The sequence below is a fragment of the Microcebus murinus genome, chromosome 10 (assembly GCF_040939455.1).
Source record: "Microcebus murinus isolate Inina chromosome 10, M.murinus_Inina_mat1.0, whole genome shotgun sequence".
Lineage (NCBI taxonomy): Eukaryota > Metazoa > Chordata > Mammalia > Primates > Cheirogaleidae > Microcebus > Microcebus murinus.
In genome coordinates this window covers 52,444,923-52,461,624 of record NC_134113.1, presented here as the reverse complement: position 1 = coordinate 52,461,624, position 16,702 = coordinate 52,444,923, and the positions used below count along the sequence as shown (strand labels likewise).

Genomic DNA, 16,702 nt, shown 5'->3' with positions numbered 1-16,702 from the left:
ATTCTCATTCTTGGATGCATATGAAAATCACCTGAGACACTTAAAGAAAACATTGATGCGTAAATCCCAACCCCAGAGATTCTGGTTTAACTCTCTTTAGGGTATATATTTTTTAAAAGATTTTTTTTTAAAGTTTTAAAAACAGTATTTTAAAAAAGTTTTTCAAGAAATTCTAATATGTAGGCAGGGTTGAGAATCACTGATAAAGCCACATTTATGGAGAAAGAAAAGGGAAATGATTTGCTGAAAGTAGCTCAGAGATTGGGAGAAGGATGCACATGGGGACATTTAAATCATAAATCTAGTACTCAAAACTTCTTTTTTACAGAATCCTTTCTCCAAGTCTGTTCTTTAGAAAGTGCAAAAACATAAAGTACTATCAAGTAGGTGATTTTCAATCATCTTACATTGATTTCAAATTGAGATTAAAGGCAAACTGGAAAGTTTATTTTAGTTTTCATTTCAATATCTGAATCATGATGAATCCAAAAGATGAAAGAATTCTACCTATTGTCAGGAATCTGCCCAAGGAAGACAGTCTATGTGTGCCCTGAAATATTATATATTTCTAAAATTAAACAGATTAATCAGAGGCATGAAGTTTAAAGAAGAAAAGAAAACAAAATGAAATAATGAGTGGTCGTAATGAATGCTGGACTCAGACTGATTCTAAAGATGATTCCATCCTGTTGTAAGCGTCAAGCAATGGAAACCTAAGAGAAAATGCCAATGGCTATTAAATAAGTGTAAAGATGATCAGTCTCACCAGCATCAGGAAATGGTCAAGAAACTGGAAATTAAACTACAATTTAATTGGTCAGATTAAGAAAGAGTAAAAAGTTGATCATACTGGCTTGGCAAAGATGTGGAGGAAAAAAGTCAACCTGATGCACTTTTGGGAATTATGTTGCTTCCAGACAGAAAGGGAGCAACAGGAATGTGCAGGGTACAAAAGATTCTGGGAGAGGAAGTCCCTGGGAAAGAGCTGTTGTTCCTCATCAGCCCCATATTTTACCTTCCACTTAGCGTGTTGAGCCAGCACATCTGGGTCCTTGTGTGAGTGTATGGGCAGTTCGCGAATCAGTTCCTGAGGAGCTCAGCAGCATTTGGGTTACTCTCCCTGCTTTTTGCCTCTTTCCCCCATCCACAGCCCACTAGTAGCAGCAGATCTCAGGGTTCCCAAGTTGGAGAGAGCAATGCTTACTCGCCACCCCCACCTTGAATTCCTTGTCATCACGCAAGTCCACAAGTGCTACGCTCCTGCACGGTAACCTTCCCGCCAGCCCGGCTGCTGGACATGCGTCTGCCTAACATTCACGAGGTCCTCGCTGGTACAAGGCATAGCATTCCATTGTCTCCTACTGTCATTCTGTCCTCCAACAATCCTAGAAAGTAATTATTATTTCTATCCCTATTTTACATAGGAGAGAACTGAGGTTCAGAAAGTGTAAATGTCTTTCTGAAGGACACCCAGCTTGCAATTGGTGGTAAGGGCTCCGATTTTTCTGGTTTAGGAGTCTCACTTGGATGTAAAGGAGCAGTTTGGAAAGTAAAAACGTACTTTTTCACCAATTTCCTCCTTGGGGGACACTGTATCTGAATAGATAGGTCCTTGTGGAACTGGCTAAGGGGTGGGAGGCTAACCCAGGTGTGGTGACTCCAGCACCTGAGCCCGAGTCTCCAGGCTCCGATCCTGGCATCTCTGAGGCACGGCATTCTTTCACTGCCAGCCCTGTCTGCACGGTGGTCCTGTGCCACCTCTGCTGCAGTCAGGGGACGAAGAGGCCTCTGCTGCCACTGCTGCCACCTGCTGGGATCTGGTCTCTCTGCCCAAGCTGCCGTCAGGGGCCATGCCATGGTCCTTGCTCATGCTCTAACTTCAATGCATGAAACCCTCTGCTTCTTCTGGGAATATTGGCAAAATCTCAGAAAGTTCACTCCAATTTATCTTCTTCAATTTGTGTCCTTAGGGCTGCCATCTATCAGTTCCCTCGCTGTGTCCTGTGAAGAGGAGAAGAGAGAGAGAGAGCCTCCCTCTTCCTATGGCAGAGAATATGTTGTCCTTGTCTCATAGACCTGTCCCCAATGGCAATACAATAGTCAGTGGAGACGGGTAAGACTTTGATTCCACCAAGATTCCCAGACTTTGGGTACAGACAAAGCATGGTGCATCTTGACTTACGGTGCTTGGCTTGGGCATTCACCCACAAGAACTTTGGGAGAATCTTTAACGAACATGAATCAACAATGAAGAATATCAAGGCTGACACCCCTATCTCCAACTCTAAACCAAAAATCAGGGTACTTGGTGTTATGAAGAATTACTTCAAAGAGACTAACCAAGAAAACCAGAACCTCAGTGGGTTCATTTTAAGATATGTCCAGGCAGTCCAGCCACATGTAGTAATCCACTCTAAGAAATATTTACAGCATTAAGTGCTTGCTTTCTGTATGAACATGCACTTATTATTAGCAAGTGACCGAAATGGACTCAAACTCATTTAAGCTGGGAATGTGGTTTAAGTCTCCTATGTATCCCAACCATGGAAAAAGCCATGGAGGACTGGCCTGAGGTATGTCTGAAGCTAGAAGCTCCGACTTTGGGATTCTCTGTGTTTGTCTCTCATCCCTGCCTCTCCCTGCATGCTGGCTTCATTCTGTCTGCCTTCAGAAGTACAGGAGAAAAGTTGGGGAAAGGAGCATGTTCGTGGACAAGAGCAGCCTGGACTCATAGCCACTCCTCTCCATGCCAACAAGGGAAAAACTTTCCCACGGCCCCACTTAGAAAAATCTTGGAGAAGGATTCAAATTCACCTCTTTTGGATCATGTGACCATCTCTGACAATTGGAGTGGGCTTTGTGACCACAAGAAAGGGGCAGGAGTGTGGGGCAGAAAGTGAAATATAGACATTACAGTTCTTTGTAATTAATGTGTTCGTAAAACATAATTTATCTTATTTTCATCAACTTTTGATTTTTTGTAGGATGAAATAAGCTTCCACAGACAGAATCCCAACTGATCAAACTGACCACTGGAGGTTAGGTTTTAACTTATTAAGCATATTTTTCCTTGATCTTAATTACCACGGTTTCAGTTATGTATTTGTTATATGATCAGTTGATTATTGCCCATGTGATCAGTTGCCAAGGGCCACAGCACTTTTATTCACCACGATTTTCTCAACACTCAGAACATTCCTGGTGTATAGTTGGCATCTAATACTTCCTCCCAAGGATTGACTAAATAATCAACCTTGATGCTAAATTCAATGTAAGTAAGCACCAGATGATTCCAGAGTTAGTTTAAGAATCATAAGTTAAGAAACACTATAAGAAAGAAAAGAAAATGAGGTGAGTGCCTGGATTTAGAAGATCGAGTAGCTTCACCACACCCGGCTTTCCAAGGAATACACAGAGCAAAGACATGGTGATAGCAATAAGTATCTGATGAATCAAAAGTTAAAAACTTAAGATGGTCATAAGAGAAAAAGGTTTTCTCTGAAAAGTTAAAAGGTTACAGAAAAAATTAACATGGATATTATGTAAAGGACAGACTTGAGCTTAAGAAACTTACCACCTATCACCGTATTTCCATTTGACTCAGCTTTCGAAATGGAAATGTCATCAAGCCAGACATCCAGCTAGATCTCTTAATTGCCCTATGTTTAATGGAACAACATCCCAATGAAAATCACGCTGCTTGAGTACTTTATTGGGTTGTGCTAAAAATTAGAGCCTTTTTCAAAGACTCTCCACTGCACTCGCTCTTGCTCTATGTGCGCTTTACCGTCTGAGTCTCTCATTAATTAAGCTCTGCAGCTCCGCATGACCAGAGCTTCCTGCCCCTGAGGCAGGCCTGGCCACTGGGATGGAGGGGGAGCAGTCTGCAGCAACCTTCCGAGGTTACTGGCCACCCCTCCCCAGTGCAGAAAGAAGCAAGCCTTGGGGGGAGGTGCCACAGAGGGAAGGCTGCAGAGGCAGGGCCCCCAAGGGTGTTTACCCAGGGCCCGGAGAAGCACTTCCCCCTGGATGAGAGGCAGAGACTGAGAAAGAGAAGTTGGAGGAAAAGAAAAAGAAGCATGCTCTGATGCAATGAATTTTTTTTTCTTTTAAACTTTTCCCAGGAAAGGTAGGGAACAGAGGAGGAGAGAGAGCAAGGGAATGGAGGCTGAGGGCTGCTCTGCGGGGAAGGGCCTCCCCCCAGACCAGGAAAGGCTCCCACAGAGGGGAGAGGGGCACAGAGTGAGCCCGCAGACTCCTCCTGGGAAGCTCCACTCGAGGGCCTGGGGTGACAGTCCCGGGGTGGCAGTCGGTGTAGGCATGGCAGGTTCAGAGCCAGCATTTGCTGATGCTTTTCTGTGAATTTTTTTTTTTTTTCTTTTCTGTGAATTCACTTTACCCAGAACACCAGTCAAGAGGGCTGGCCCCGGGAGCCCGGCTGCCTAGAAATTTGCACTTTCCACGTGCACCCACCGTCTCTCCCAGGAGGCAACTTGCACCCCTGGACTAAGGTATCTTCAACACAAGGATTACCACAAAGCTAATTGTTTAATTCTATAAACAGGGGGAAAAAATGCAGTAGGAAAAAATGTGAAGAATTTACCCAATAAAACAGCTCTTAACTTTAGAAAGAGAAAATGGAAAACATCAACTCTTTTCTTTCAACTGTGAATTGGTCTTTTTGAACTCTCATGGCAAAGCAGAAAGAGCACTGGGCTGAGAGTCAAAGCACTTACCTTGTCACAGTGGATCTGGTCCACACCAGCTGGGTGACTCTGGGTGAGTTGTTTACTCTCTTGTCCTGTTGATTTTTCTGTAAAATTATAAAAGGACATTTAAATTCTCTCCTAGATTTAATTTTCTAACTATGATATCAGTTTTTCAATGAAAAATTATACAACTTGCTAAATGCATCAATTATTAGACTATTTTTCTACTTTTTTATGAGAAGATCTAGAAAGTATTTCCCAGTACTGACGAGGGAAAAAGTAGCTGTGAGACTGTGCTTATCGTGGAAACCATCAGTTCACGTGTGTGTGGGGGTGTATGTGTGCTCTTTCAAAACACATCAGCACTCTCTGTCATTCTTTCAAGCACACACTCAATTCACTTTCTCCTGTGACGTTTATTCTTCTGGAAGCAGTGTTAAAGCTGCTTCTTACTAGAACTTTTTTAAAAAGGGCAAAATATTTTCCCCACAAAAATACAACTAGGATTGACTATTTGAGGTAAAGCAATGACAGAACACATTTCAAGATTTAGTTTTGAGCCTTGGTTTCTGCTCCGTTTGCATAGAATCAATGCCTAGAATCATAGAGCCACCCTCAGGCATTTTTATTTTCCTTTTCCTTCCCAGGTTGCCATAACCTGAGGTCTGAGAGCCCTGACTAATCTTCCTCCCATCAAGCCTATCCTCACCAACGCTGCCTGCACAGCACTGCATGCTTTTTTGGTAAAACGCTGCTTCCACCCTCCCCCATCTGTATTTACAGCAGGATAAAGTCCAACACCTTGATCCAACCCTCAGATTTCCCTTTCCCTGGCCAGGTTCGCGTCTCTCTGAGCAGCCCCAGCCACCTTCACCCCCTCACACGGCCTGTTTCCGCCTCACAGAAGATGTCCTGTTCCAAGTACATTCTGACCCTTTGCACTTTGCTCTTTGCTCCTACTCCTCACTTACCTAAAACATCCTCCCCCTTTCACTCCATCACCCAAATCCCAGGCAGCTTTCCAAACTCAGCTGAGACCTCCCTCCCTCACCTCTGCATCTGGAAGGGTGCTGCCCCTACTTTGTACAGTCTACTACGCTGCCTGACACAGCGAAAGGAATTAGACCCTTAGGTAGTTCCTAATGGGGCAGGGATTTCTGTAGCAGGGCTGAGTCTACTTTTAGTCAGCATGAGCTGAAGGTCCCGCTGAAACATGGTCAGAGGAGACAAGAGTCCACGTACAAAGATGGCCCCTGACCAGTCTCAGCAGAACAGGACTCGGACGCCCTGGAGGAGCCGGCTTCCTGTGAGGGAGAAGCAGAGGAAGGACACAGGCGGTGGGCCTGGGGTTGGTGGCAGGAACTCAGAGTGCACAGTGGAGCCTGCTGTGGGTGGCTTCACCTTCCCTCACCAGCTGTGGTCTTCTGGGTCCCATCTACTGTGTCTTTCTACCTTCTGCCACCTCCACCCTCCAAAAAATCTTTTTAGAATAATTAGAAGAGGTCTGATGTAAGTTGAATTCCCTAAGGCCCAGAGGCAGGGTTACATGGGTTTTTTTGTTCCAGGTGTAACACAATTTACTCTTAATCCTTGACCCCGTGGACCACAGTGAACTTTTGAACAGTCTCAAGTGAATGTTTGCTGGGGCTTGATGCCCACGGCATTCAGAAAGCGACTTTCTGGGGTGATGACAAAAATGCTAATATAATTAGCTAACATTTAATGAGCTCTTGCCATGTGGTAGGCACTGAGGTAAGCACTGTTTATTCATTTATGCATTTAACACTCCCAACACTTGGATAAGGTGGTTACCGTTATCATTCCTATTATATAATTGAGAAAAACTTCAGTGTCAAAAAGTTAGCTGCATTGTCCCAAGTCACACAGCTAATGAGTGTCTGAGCCTAGCCCAACAACTATTGCTTTTACTTTCACTTTGTTTTGTTTCAGTTTAAGGGAAGAGCCTTCGCTGAACCTTTTCTACCATGAGGACAAAGGAGAGAAACTCACATATTTGCAGGAGGTAGAGTCTTCAACACTTTCCTGACTTTTCCTCTAACAGCATCCTCTGGGATCTTCAGGCTTCTCATTACCTGAAATATGAAAATGGCATATGTTTAATTATTCATTTTCCATCACCCTTAATGAGGGGATTAACTGCCTGGTGAAACAAAAGGAAATAGTCTGACCTTCATGCTGTCAGGAAGTGATAATGAACTAAAACCTCAAGTCAGTTTAAATGGACAAATGAAAGGCTTTTACTAATTTTAATGCAAATGAGCCATCAGGGTTACTAATTGAAGTCACACAAAGGAGCAAGACAATGAGAAAATAAACATGTGCTTCAAATATGTTCTTTTAATTATGTGCACAGGAATTATATGCACAGGGGCTCTTCAGGAGTTGCCTAAACTCCTGTGACTTATTTGATGTCTTGGGACCTGAGCTTAAGTGGAGAAAGTGTAGCAGAGCCGTGGCTGGCAGGGAAGAGAGAAGGAGGGAGGCTGTGTGCGTGGGGGCAGGAGTCAACCGGTCTCAAATGCCGAAGAACCTCAAGAAAGTCGAGGCTAACTGGGAGAGCTGTTAATCATAGCTTCAAGACCAACTGGTTGCTTTTTCATTATGTGGTTGACTGGTTGAACCAAAAGTTACTGTGAGAATGATTCATGGAACCATTCTGCCGCACGGCATGTAAACACAGCCTTCTAATCTAGACCTTCGCTGTTAAAATGGTCATAAATAGCTGCGAATTACTACTGTTGTGCAACTCGTGACTTCGTCATGGCTTCTGGCAGAGCAGATGGGAGCCGTGTCGCAGGCATGGCTGCAGTGCCCGTCTTTCTCGTAGTGTTTGATGAACACAGTGTGGCAGGTGCCACACAGATGACAAAATGCCATCCTCCTTGGCCTGTTCTCTTCCAAGATAACACATTTCTTAAAAGGCCATCAAGCCTTGAGAGTCTCCACGCACAGATACTACATGACATATAAATATATATCTGCTCAAAATATGGCAAAATGCGCCACTATTAATAACTCAAAGAGTCATGGGGATTCAGGCAGTCCAATTCCTCTGGCAAAAATTCAGAATGTTTGCTCAGTGCTTTGATTTTTTTTTTTTTATTCTGTTCTTGGTTTGCTTCAGTACATTTCCTATTTAGATACTCCGAGTATGTGTCAAACTTTATCTGTGTCCTTACTAGGACATACCAGAGCTGCAGGACAGGAATGGAAGGCTTTTAAAACTAGTGGGGTTTTTGAAAATTGAGCTTGCCTAACAAATAGTTTCCATTTCTCTGTACCATAGCAACTGTCACCTTTGCCATATATGCAGAAATTGCTAAAGGAAAGGGAAGAAAATCTCTAAGTTACTTATAATAATATTGTATTATTAGCTAGTTCTTGAACATTAGCTATTTCCACGCACAGTGCTCCTATACATCATCGCTTAGCCTCAATGTTAAGTTAATAATCAATCCTACAAAGTAGGTGTTATTTACCATTGCACAAACCAGGCTCAGCAGTTAAGTACCTGGCCCGAGCCGACACACAGCTGACTCTCAGGCCTGGAATTCAAACCCGAGGAAGGCTCTTTAGCTTGTTCCATATGAAACTGCTAGGAGTCAATCATTTCTGACCAAAAATGGCAATTTTATGGTTCAACCTAACACTACAATGTGTTGTCTCTGAAAGGAAATCTAGAATCTCCTGACATCACAAAGATGCCTTGCAAACTAGCAGCATGTTGATTGGAAAACTGTATAATACCGGGGGTGGGGGTGAGAGGAATGAATGGTAGTGTAGTCTATTATCTTTGCACCACTTATTGTTATTACTAGTAAAGACACGATGTGAAACTGCACAAAAAAATGGCAAAGCATGTTGAAAACTCTTTAATATACTTACATTTTTGGATACATTCTATTTGAAAATTTCCACATGTAATCATGCTCACCAGACTTTTCCAAGCATTCAAATGATTGCTACTATTTAAAAGCTAATGATGTTGGAGTGGATGTGGAGAGATAGGAACACTCATACACTGCTGGTGGGACTGCAAATTAGTACAACCTCTATGGAAAGTAATATGGAGATACCTCAAAGAACTAAAAGTAAAACTACCATTGGATCCAGCAATCCACTACTAGGTATTTACCCAAAGGAAAAAAAGACATTCTATAATAAAGATATCTGCACTTGAATGTTTATAGCAGCACAATTCACCATTGCAAAGATGTGGAAACAACCCAAGTGCTCATCAATACATGAGTAGATTAATAAAATGTGGTATACGTGTACCAGGAAGTTCTACTCAGCCATGAAAAAATGATGAACTAATACCTCTTGTATTATCCTGGATGGAGCTGGAGCCCATTCTTCTAACTGAAGTATCACAAGAATGGAAAAACAAATACCACATGTATTCACCATTAAGTTGGTACTAATTGATCAACACTTATGTGCACATATAGTAGTAACATTCATCGGGTTTCTGGCAGGTGGGAAGAGGAGGAGGGGATAGGTAAATTCACACCTAATGGTTGCAGTATGCATTGTCTGAGGGATGGGCATGCTTGTAGCTCTGACTCAGGTAGTGCAAAGGCAATATATGCAACCAAAGCATTTGTACCCCAGTCATATCCTAAAGTAAAATAAATAAAATAAAATAATAAAAAAGTAAAATAAAAAAGCTAACAATGCTAAAAATATGGTTTTGGTAGACTATGTGTTTTAATGAGCATGTAGCCTAGGAATCTATAACATGGATGTATTAAAAGGATAATTTGGTACCAGCAATATTGTTTCTTACTTGGAGGTCAATATCGTAGTGCTTTAAGATAGAGGCTATTGTCTATGACGAATTATTTCTCCAGGTTCTTCTCTTAGAAATAATGCATAACAAATTCAAATCTTCCTTTCAAATCACAGTTTTCCCCATATAATCTTCATATAGTTAGAATGGGAAAGATTAGGGAGCTAATGATGATTATTGCATGTAACACATAATAGTTACTGAGTAGATGTTGAATGCATAATTATCACGAAGATTTTGTATCACAAATTTTGGGTCAAGAGATGCAGAATAAGAAAAGGGTCAGTCGATGAGTTTCAGAATGAGATTTTAGGCACTGGAGGAATCTCATTTTACTGAAGAGGAAACTGAAGCAGATAAAAAGCCCAATAAGCAACAGCCATTCAGCTCAATGGTGACACCACAGTGACCAGTCTTCGGCTCTCTTGACTCCAGGTCATTGCCCCTTCCCAACCCCCACCCCAAATCATAGTTTGGTTCCAAATAATATTTTGTTTCTGTCTACATTTCTTTTCCTTGAAACCATTTGGTTCAAATAATCAAATATGTTCCCAACAAGTTAGTGTATTATAATGAAAAAAATATCTTAGGTTATCATATTTAAGATGGAGTAAACTAGATTCTTCATATTTGAAAAAAGATGATCAAATAACTTTTAAAGTCAACTCTTACAGTCTGACTTGTCTTTCTGAGGGCCCAAAAACATTTCCTTTCTATCTTACTTTTTCTAGATGTTATGTTTACTTCCCATATGGAGGCATCAGATTTGAAATACTGGAAGATTACACGTGACTCGAGTTTCTGACTCAATATTTTGAATAGGAATCTGAACTAACACAAAGTTAATGATAGCTTTACTATATCCTTGTGAAACAAACAAAATAATTGAAGGGGAAAAGTGCTCTAAAGGAAAGAATTCCTAATATCATTTTAGTATGATGATAAGCATATAGGAAAAAAAAAAGAAAACAAGTATACTGATTGATGGATAGATGGATGATTCAGCTGCTTTCCACATTAACAATGACTTATTCTGTAAAATTGGAATGTTTAGAAAAAAAGTCCGACTATTGTACCAGAAAAGACAAGAACATAATATGGTAGAGAAACGAAACCTGCCAAAACATTATCTTCTTTTATTTCCATATATGACTTTTGAGTGTTCTGAATATGACTCTTGCCTTTAATGATATAGAAAAAGGAAATAAAATGTTAATGATAGTTGGCAGAACCAGCTATTCTTTATGAATGAAAATAATTTTCTAAAACAGTATTTATGAATTGTTCTGGATTCAGGGTTTCCATTAATGCTCCCTCATTGGCCTTAGATGAATCTGTGAGAATGGCCTTCCTCCAAGTAAGTAGCTAAACACTGCACAGTGTAGCCTTCTGGAGCCACTGGGCTTGTACACCTACACCTCCACTCATGCAAATGTGCTCTCTGCCTGCTGTGCCTTCATTGGAAAGGTGGCTTTAGGACTGGCATGGGGTGGACTTGAGCCTGGGAGGCTGTGGGCTGATGTTGGGAGTGCCCAGATGGAACTGGAGGTTGCACTGGCTTGAAAAGTCCCTTTAAATGGCTGATATTGGGCTCCTTTAATCACCACTTTATGAATCTGACTGGGTCACCTCTAAGTCTTTTTTTTTTGCTGGGCTAAGTGAAAGCTAATCCCGACTTCCTGTCTTCCTCATTCTCTTCAAACAATTCTAGCAGAACTCACAGAAGCACACGGATGTCCAGAAGGAGTGGCAAAAGGGAAAAGGAAGGTTTCTGAAAATGTGTCATCTGGATTTTCGGCCCAGAATTTTTCAAAATATTCAAGAGAAGGGGGAGAATGATTATGGATTCAAATTCTATGTAGGACATGTACCCATTCCAATGAACGCTTTACCTGCAAAACACTGTATGAAGGTGCTGAGTATGTTGCAGCGGTGGAGACACCATCCCTGTTTTCAAGGCATGTACGAGTGATACAAGAGTTTATACTGCACATGGTGTATGTGGGGGTTGCTGGGGGTGGGGGAGGAAAAGAGTAATATGCAAGCTGTAAGTATTCCTTTAGGCAGAATAAATAATGTGCTACTTATAATAGAAGATGCTCTTTTGCTCCTCCTGAAATAGATCATAACTGATGCCCAAAATGGTATTGGGAATTGTTACTCCTTAACGTCTCATGTGGCCTTCTCGCTGCTGTGCTCTTCTAAAATGTCACCAGAAAAGTCAGCAAACTCAGGATTTGATAGTGTGAAAGTTTGTCAGACCCCTTTCTTTCCTGACAGGACAGAGCAGGGCCAACACGCACTGGGTGCCCAGGCGAGAAGGAAGAAGTCCATTAGTCAGAGACGATTGGTTGCTGGGAATCCAATCTCATTCGAATTGATTCAAATTAAAAAGAGGAGTTGACTGTAAAGATAAAGCCAGCAATTTTACAGGCATCCACGAGCAGGAGACAAAGTCCAACTGGACTTCATAGTGGCCAAACCTGGGATCAGAAACTCAAGGCAGTAGGTCTCTGTTTTCTGTTTCTTTATTTCTCTCTTTTGTTTTTGGTTCTTTTTCTTTTGACTCTCCTCTTCGCTTTTTAAAAGCATATCTAATTTTTTCTCACCATAGACTTTGGCTTCCTGTGATAATTTATAATCTTACTCTTAAGTTGGTTGTACTTGACTTTGACTAGCAAGCCTCCAACCTCAGCCTGCCCTGCAGGGGAGCTCTCAGCTGCAGTCTACAGCTGCTGACTGTAGTTTCTGTAAAAATCACAAGGGAGTCTTACTGTTGTGGTCCACAGGTCTGCCCTTGGTCTAACCAGAGTGGGGCACGGTGGACATGCGGCAGGGTCAGGGCCACTTGGCCATGTTCTTCCCAGTAGAGCCTGTGAACAGCAGTTCTCAGACATGGGAGTTGGGGAGGTGGCACAAATGTCCCAAAGCATGTCAGCCACCACCCCACACCCAATGCTCCCTCCTCAGGAAGTGGCACAGGGTAAGCCTAACTTGGAGAGGACAGGATGCTGTTTGCTATGGCACAAAACCAAGTATGATAATGTATACAACATGGATAAAAATTTGGTTTCTGGTTCTCCATCCTTTCTTTCTTTCTACTACAAATTTTACAGAAAATAAACTGCTGCTCTAATGGTGGCACAGCCATCACAAAGAATCTTTGGGTAAACTGAGGCGATAGAGCTAGAGACTAAGGTACTTTTCATTCATTCATTTAATTAACTTCAGCATGCACTTATTCTGCGCCTCCTACTAGAAGAACAGAAGAGTCTCATATCCTCCAAAAGTTTATTTTACCAATTGCTCTTTGGAGTTTGTGTTTGTTGGCTCTTCACTGAACCACAATTTAGACTTTGCCACTAAGAAGTTCCTAAAATAGTCTTGGAATCTATTGTACCTAGAACTTTCCAAAAGTAGCGTATTAATAAATTTAGATACATAAACAGTGGTGATTTCTGGCTCTGAAAACTGAGTTCAGTCCAATGCCTGGAAACAAAAACTAAGCAGAAGGACTAAAATAAACAAAATATTATCAGCCTTGACTTCCCCTCCCCACTTAGGTGTGGCTTTCATGGGAGCTTCCAGTCATGAGGAAACTCACTGTGTTTGCTCTAGGCAGATGCTCATGTGTGTTTTGATTCTTTAAAATCTGGGAAGAGGGTGATCATTTAAGAAGTTATAATTAAACTGTGTATTTTGAGGGCTGTATTTTCTATAGGTAGATTTATCTTTATAGACATATGAGTTATTTTAGGCATTTTTAGTGGATGCAGAAAGTCAGAGGATGGAACTAGGCATCAGGGGACTTCAGTTCAGGTCCTGATTCTGCCGACATAAATGTGAATGTGGAAGTCCCCCGCCTCCACGATCCTCTGTTTCTTTGCGTTTTTTGCCTAATCCATCAAGTTATTAAGGGGATCAACTGAGGAGCTAAATAATAATGCTCTTTGAAATCTGCAAAATACCATTTAGCAAGTGTTTGAATTTGACTGGATATATTCAGTACTTTATTGAAAAATCAATATTGTCACCTGACCTTGCTATTAAAGTTATCTTACACAAACTTACATATCTGTTTTTGGTAGTTAATCAAATTCTACCTCAAATATATTTTAAACTAGCATAGATAACTTGCATAGTGGCTGTATTCCAAGTTTATTTTCTAATATATATAATAGAAGCTAATTAAAGCATTCATTAAAAAGAAATTGTGTCTCCAAAGTAGATAATTATTATGCAAAGCAATTAATATCTGTTAGACTCTTCTAATGAAGAGTCTCATTTTTAAATATTGGTTTCTCTTAAATCAATGCATAGATTTTGCAATTGAATCCAATCCACAGACTTGCTGAGCCCAGGCTATGTTTATGCAAGGTATTGTGCCAGGTGCTATAGAGAGTGACAAGATACAAGCAAAACTGCTTCTGTCCTCAATGAGCATAAGAGGACAAGATAGTGAGAAAGTTAAACAAATATAGATGAATCGATTTATGTGAACAGCTGGAGCATTCCTGTGCTTTTCCTGAGGGACTGGAGCCAGCCGCAGGACCCAAAACCAACACTGCACCTTATTCCTTCCTTCTGGCAAGCACCTCCTACTGACAGGGAGGTCAATTTGCATGCCCTTTACAGCATTTACTGACTTAATTTTACAGGGTGTCCAAGGAGTGGCCAGTTGTGGAGTGCCTACCCCTCCCCACAGAAAAATTGTGCCACTGGTGGAAAAAACCCAGCGTGGGGCCTTAGCATACAAGTGCTTAGGCCCCTCCCCCACGAACAGCTTTCCCAGTTTGGAAAGCTTGTCCTGACCCTCCTACCAGCAGCTCCCTCTAGTGGCGGGAAATGCAACTTCTGAGTCCCACTGAGGCTTTGCAAAGCCTAGCTGTGAACTTCCTTGCTCCTGCCCCCTCCTCAATGATGGTGGAGATCAAGAAAGCACCTGGAGCTACAGGGTCACTCCTAAAGCTTGGCGTATTCATATGCCCCACCTGGGGGACCAGAGCTTATCATGGGCACAGCAGTTGGATATTCCATGAAAACATCAATCAATGACAAGAGAACAACACCATAAGCAAGCATAGTGCCTCCCAACTCAAGCAAACAAGGAGCAGCTAATTTGTACTCACAAGTACCACCCACCATCACCAAGAGTAAGCTAGGGGACCTAACTCACTATACACAGTTGGGAACAGGTGAAGACAGCATGTCAGAGGTAACCCAAGATTCAGCAAAAACAGAAGTGGAAGATTCATACCATAAATGCCTACTTCCAAATGACAGAAAAATCACAAATCAACAATATAATGAATTGGAAAAGGGAGAGCAAACCAATCCCAAACCCATCAGAAGAAAGGAGATAACTAATGTCAGAGCAGAACTAAGTGAAATTGAAAACAAAAGAATTATATAGAAAATTAATGAAACAAAAAGTTGGTTCTTTGGAAAGATGAATAAAATCGACAGACCTCTCACTGGATTAACCAGAAACGAAAAAGAAAGTACCACTATAAGATAATCAGAAATGAAAAAGAACATATTACAACTAATACCACAGAAATACAAAATATCATCTCTGAATACTATAAAAATCTCTATGCACATAAATCTGAAATCATTGAGGAAATAGACAAATTCTTGGGCACACAACCTTCCTAGGCTCAATCAGGAAGAAATGGAACTCCTGAACAAACCACTTTCAGGTAACAAAATTGAAGCACCAATAAAAAAATCTCCCAACAAAAAAAGTCCCAGACCAGACGATTTCACAGCCGAATTTTACCAGACCCAAAAGGAAGAACTGGCATGTATCTTGCAGAAATTATTTCATAACATAGAGAAGGAAGGAATCCTCCCTAACTCATTCTTTGAAGCCAATATCACCTTGATACCAAAGCCAGAAAAGGACATAACAAAAAAAGAAAACTACAGAGCAATATCCCTTATGAATATAGATGCACAAATTCTCAATAAAACCCTAGCAAACTGAATTCAGCAGCATATCAAAAAATAAATAAATAATTCCATGATCAAGTGGCCTTCATCTCAGAAATTCAGGGATGGCTCAAATTTATAAATGTGATTCAAATCTGTAAATGTGATTCACCACATAAATAGAACTCAATAGACACAGAAAAAGCATTTGATAAAATTCAGCATCCTTTTATGGTAAGAACTCTTAACTAAATAGGCATAGACAGAACATACCTCAATATTATAAAAGCCTTCTATGACAAAGCCACAGCCAACATCATATTAAATAGGGAAAAATTAAAAGTATTCCCACTTAGAACTGGAACCAGACAAGGATGCCCACTGACCCCACTTCTGTTCAACATAGTGCTGGAAGTCCTAGCCTGAGCAATCATGCAACAGAAGGAAATCAAGTGTATTCAAATGGGGAAAGAAGAAGGCAACTATCACTCTTTTTTAACAATATGATTTTATATCGAGAGAACCCCAAACTCTGCCTTGAGACTCCTGGAATTGATAAATAAATTCAGCAAATTCTCAGGTTACAAAATCAGTATCTAATCTATCTAGTATATGTATATCATGAAGTATTACTCAGGCATTAAAAAAGTGGTGAACCTTTTGTAACAACCTGGCTGGAACTGGAGACCATCCTCCTTAATGAAGTATCACAAGAACGGAAAAACAAACACCACATGTACTCACTATTAAATTGGAAGCAAATGATCAACACTCATTTGTTACTCATATGGTAACAAAAGTCAACAGAAATCAAGCAGGAGGGGAGAGGAGGAGATAGGTAAATTCACACCTAAGAGGTAAAATGTACACTATCTGGGTGATGGATACACTTATAATTTTGACTCAAACTATACAAAAGTAATTTATGTAACCAAAATGTTTGTACACCTGTAATATTCTACAATAAAAAAGACAAAGAAATATTTAATATAAAAAGAATAACCATGGAAACACTAACTCCCCACCCCAAGCTACCTAGCTATACTAATAGCATATGAAGTGAACTTAAGGGCAAGAAACATTATTAGAGGTAATGAGAGCAGTTCATAATTACAAATAGGTCAATCCAATAGGAAAATATTACAATCCTAAATACATATTATATCTTCAAAATCAATTAAACAGACTGGATAGAATGACAAGAAAAAATGTATAAATCAGCAATCACATGAGAGGCATATCTCTC

General features: G+C 40.8%; 1 protein-coding gene across 3 annotated transcripts in view; it reads right to left on the bottom strand.

The window, feature by feature from the left end:
- The window catches only part of PCED1B (PC-esterase domain containing 1B), a 214,286-nt gene that overhangs the window by 174,077 nt on the left and 23,507 nt on the right, over positions 1-16,702 (bottom strand). For all 3 annotated transcript variants that reach the window (XR_012921433.1, XM_076007205.1, XM_012752252.3), the window contains exons 3-4: positions 6,720-6,802; positions 4,737-4,813 (exon numbers count right to left, since the gene is read on the bottom strand). The gene's annotated coding sequence lies outside the window, so the exon portion shown is untranslated. The remainder of the gene's footprint in view (positions 1-4,736; positions 4,814-6,719; positions 6,803-16,702) is intronic.